This window comes from Toxorhynchites rutilus, chromosome 2, assembly GCF_029784135.1.
Source record: "Toxorhynchites rutilus septentrionalis strain SRP chromosome 2, ASM2978413v1, whole genome shotgun sequence".
Lineage (NCBI taxonomy): Eukaryota > Metazoa > Arthropoda > Insecta > Diptera > Culicidae > Toxorhynchites > Toxorhynchites rutilus.
Genome location: NC_073745.1, coordinates 87,244,335 through 87,249,213, shown reverse-complemented (window position 1 = coordinate 87,249,213; position 4,879 = coordinate 87,244,335). Strand labels below are relative to the sequence as shown.

Genomic DNA, 4,879 nt, shown 5'->3' with positions numbered 1-4,879 from the left:
AGATTTGTGCAGTGGCGATATCATAACCAATGAGGTTTATCCGAGGTGCGATTATTTTTAGTTGAACTAAAAAAAACCCGAGATAAAAGTCTTCGTTGATTCATAAGAACAAAAGTAAACAAATGACACGCGATAAAAAGCGAGCGAATAACAATTAGACAAAAGCCCCATTTCTTTTGACGATCTTTTCGGCCAATAGTTAGAATTTAAATAATATCTCTCAAAAATTCACATAGGCTATCATACTAAATATCTTCACATATTTCATAATGTCTTCAAAATGCCTTCACGAAATCAAAACTCGCTTAACTTTTGAAAAGGTCCTATGTAACAAAAGTAAACAAATCAAGTTAATGGATGCACGCTATGAGTTTTCAATCATTGAATGCATTACAAAAACAATCGTTCATGTATCTATCTTCTTCATCTTTTTATCGCCGATACAAAAAATATCCAATGTGCAGATTCGGATTTTAAGCATTCGGCTGTTACTTCGGACGCCACTTTCCTCCGACACTCGGAACGTCCGAAGTAACAGAGCAGTCAAAACAACACGAAGTCGTACTTTGGTCGTTTTGAGTTTTTGTTTCCTTCGGGCGTTGTTAGCGATTTCAGTGCAATTCAACGAGTGATAACAACAATAATCTGTCTTTAGAACGAAATGCTGATATTTCGATTGCTGTTTAGTAGTTAGTTTCAGATTCTCATCGTGCAACGTAATATGTCCAATGTGCAAACGCGGCAGTCAAAACGTCCAATGTAACATTTTTCGTTCCTAGGCTTCAAATTTAAGCTCAAATCACGGAACAACAGTTACGATTGGTTTTTCAGAGTTATTCTTGACTGCTAGTGGTGAAAGTAGTGATAGAGATCGATACCTTTCAAGACAATTCGCAGATTAATGTTTGGGTCTTCAACTTCGTTTTTCTCGAGTTGACGAAAATGTTACATTGGACCTTTTCAAAAGTTACGCGAGAAAGGTCTTCAAAGTACAGTAATTTACATTTAATGCGACATTTTTTTAATTGGACATACCTGTAATGCGACACATTTAATTGGACATGTTTACATCTAATTGGACAGAGAAAAATCCGCACTGACAGTGGTTAGTGTCGACGTCTGGTGGCAACTTTCGATTTGGGACAAAACTCGATAGTGTAATCTCTATCAGATTAGAAGGCACGAATCCAGTTTTCAAATGTTAAAATTTGAATGAAAATTTCTACATCATGTTATTTAATTACTTTAAACACGTATTTTTGACTCTTACGTAGCCGTTTGTCTATACATTTCTGATATTTTGACTGAAACTTTTCATTATATATAATATAAAATTATCTTCAAACACGATTTTCGTATGAGATTTTTTCACCACCTGTAAAAAAAGTGTTTTTCATTTAAATAGAATACTAATTTGATACGGATAAGTTAATTTTTATTCATAATTTTTATTTTGAAAACATGCTCATTCCGCCTGAAAATTAATTACTATCTTTGACGTTCCCGAAATCGTGACACGAAGCTCAGTGCCGTCATCGCAAATATCAACAAACACAGCACAAACGAAAAACAGAATGTGAAAAACAAGTTAGAACCAGAAAAGAAAAACATCAAAATGGACTCAGATAACATTTTGATAAATCGTGGTGAGAGTGTTCTACAAGTGGCTGACGAACCACTTTCCACCGTCGAGAATTTACGGAATCGAGAAGCAAGAAATGGCATTGAGGCATTGCAAGGCGTTGGCCAACAAAACTATCCACTGATTTCGAGATAGTAATGGGAAATATAAAGGTAAAGAAACCAGATGCCGAAATCGACACAACTATCGTTAAGGAAGGATACGTGAAACTTAAAAATACGAATGCAATCGCTCAGCCCATGGCGCCGAAGGAATTAACCAAGAACATTCATAAACTTACCAAAAAAGGTTTAGATGGATATTTTAATGCTATTTCCGCGTGTTCTTATCTATATTAATTCATTGCAGCCTCAAAACACAAATCTTATTTATGTTATGGATTAAGGGATGTTCAAGTGCGTCCGCGGAATAATGAAACAGGGTAAGCAATGTGTATATTGTGTGTTGAAATGGGTGTTGCAATTTACAAAAAAGTCTAATAAAGTCATATATCTAATCGGAAGTCTCTAATTCGCATCTCAATTTTTACAGGATTGTTATTTTCGCTGCAGAAAAGTGGAAATCATGTGTCGCTTGCCAACTGTTTGTGAGAAACGCAATATCCCATATTGCTATACGCCGAGTCGGAAAGACTCGGGAGCAGCAATGGGTGTGAAACGAGGCACAGTTACAATGCTAATCCGAGAGCAGCCCGATTATCAAGAACAGTTCGATAAACTAAAAGTGAAAAATCAATGCCGTCAACACGAATATACCATTGTGCGAGTTTTTACAACACGATAAATTTTTAAGAGTGTTTCAACCATTTTTCCAATCAAGACAACTTATGGTGTTACAATCAATTATTTTGTATTTTTGTTATCATGCCATATACCTAATTACAATTCACTATTCACTATGTTGTCTGAGTTGCTTAGCCATTCTTGAACTTCTTCTTCGGTCAGTACGTAGTTTGGATCAACGAGTTGCACTACTTTAGAAAGCAACACGCGGGGGTCACTTGTTGGTGATGAAATTGTGAAATCGTTGAACGAGTTATAGTTTTGATCTTGACTGACACTTAAGAGATTGCGCCAACAGTTAGCAATCGTTTCTGGAGTTATAGTGGCCCACGCATCAGTCGCTAGTTGAATAGCGTCATAAAGGCTAAATGATTTGATAACTTCTGTGACTGGACAATCGCTGTCAGTTTCCAAAAGAACACGGCGCAGAAAATTCGATTTGTAGATAACTAAAAAATAAAAATAATATTCACTATCTTGGACTCGAAAATGTAATGACATTTGTCGTATCCGGACATCATATTTGCTGTCTGGTTACGATTTTCCTTCCGCCGATTGAAAAGTACTCCGCTGCTGCTGCTGCTCGATGTGTGCTCCGCTGATGCTGTCCCAAAAGTACGCTCCGCTACTATACGACTGAACTCTGCTGCTGCTGCCCGATGCGCACTCCGCTGCTGTCCAAAAGGTTGGATCCTCTGCTGCTGTTGTCCGATGTGTGCTCCGCTACTGTCCAAATGGTCGGTTCCCCTGTTGCTGCTGCTGTGCCCGTGGATAATGTCCGAAAAGTTGGTTTTGCTGCTTTCCACTGTGTGTTCTTCTGCATCCAAGTTAAGAATGAGCTCGCTCGAAATTGCGCGCCGTTTATATAGCGGCGTTCATTATGTTTCCCTCCCGACGATATTCTTTCGTTTCACCCGCCCATCGAAATACAAGGGGAGATATTAGGGGTATATTTTTCTTCTTTTTCTTTACGCTTATGAATTAAGTACTCAATCCGGTGAATGTTTATTTATTTTTATTTGTACCACATCTCTTTCCTACAATACCACGCACCTGTACTCTCTAATCAAAAATGCTGTATAAAACCATATCGTTGAAACGAGAAGGTTTCTTCATTGTACGTTTAAACCTATTAGAATCTACCACATTATTATTTGTACACATTTCTGAAAATTGCATCTCACCAGTATCCAATAATTCTGTGTTATCTATCTCTTGTAAAAAAATTGGTACTTTCTTCACATCTTGAACATTTCTCGAATATTGTACACCTCTGCTGCTTTGCAGAATAACTTTTGGTCCATCTCTTGCTAGAACTGTGAAACGATCCTTCAAGAATGTTGGGTCCCCTTTTTGCTTATTATTTTGTGCTAAAAATACTTTATCTCCAACTATTATCTCCGATTCTTTTGCTCCTCTAACTGTGTCAGCATACGTTTTACTACATAGTTTAGACGAAGCGTCTTTCTCGCGTACATCCGTTCGATCAAGCTGGTCAGGATCGATTGTTTCCCACAAGCACGGAAATGTTCCTCTAAATTTCCATCCGACAAGTAGTTCAAACGGCGTAACACCGAGCCGCGAGAGTGGACGTACCTTGTTATGCATGTGCAAATATTTTTCAAGAGCAACTTTCCAATTAATTCCATCAATCTTCGCGGCGGCTAAAGCGTCTTTAATTCCCTTATTTTGGCGCTCAACAGCTCCATTTGATTGAGCACTCAATGGAATTGATTTTCGAATTTTCACACCTCTTTCCTCCCAAATCCTAACAAATTTTTCACTTTGGAATGGAGGCCCGTTATCACTGAGAATTGACAGCGGATATCCCCACAGTTGAAAAATTTTGCCCAGCGCATCATTCGTACTCTCTGCGTCTATGTTTTTCATTTCTATGACGTGAAGATAACGCGAGTAGGTATCTACAACTACTAAAAATTCTCCGGATCCACAATCTTTGAATGAAAAAAAATCAATTTGAAGAAATTCCCATGGCCCTTCCGGCAACTCACGACTCGTCAAAGGTACAGGTGGATTTTTCCGTGAAAGTCTGACGCATGTTTCACAACTCTCTACAAATTTTTCTACTTGCTTAGCCATTCCTGGCCACCAGAAGTAATTTCGTAGAATCTTTTTCATAGAAACCATTCCCATGTGTCCTTCGTGTGCTGATTGGAGTGCTCTGTTCCGAAGAGTACTGGGCAAAATCACTCGATCTCGAATAAAAACTAATGCTCCCATAGCTCTTAAATTCTTTGTTTCTGATTCATATCTTCTTAATGTCTTATCCCATCGACCACTTTTCAATGCTTCACGTACTAAAATCAGTTCAACATCTTTCTCGGCCTCAACCTCAATATCATTCCATGTAAACTCCATTGTACCTGTGTCCAGAAAATACAACATATGTTTCTCTGTAGTATCGTCGAAAGGTTCAGCAAACTGTGACTCCGTG

General features: G+C 38.1%; 1 non-coding gene and 1 pseudogene across 1 annotated transcript; both read left to right on the top strand.

Annotated features, from left to right (window-relative positions):
• LOC129772314 (U4 spliceosomal RNA) lies at window positions 1-141 on the top strand. Its single transcript, XR_008742596.1, has one exon. It is a non-coding gene; the product is annotated as a U4 spliceosomal RNA (small nuclear RNA).
• Window positions 142-1,548: 1,407 nt separating this feature from the next.
• LOC129770638 (H/ACA ribonucleoprotein complex subunit 2-like protein) lies at window positions 1,549-2,513 on the top strand (annotated as a pseudogene).
• The last annotated feature ends 2,366 nt before the right edge of the window (window positions 2,514-4,879 follow it).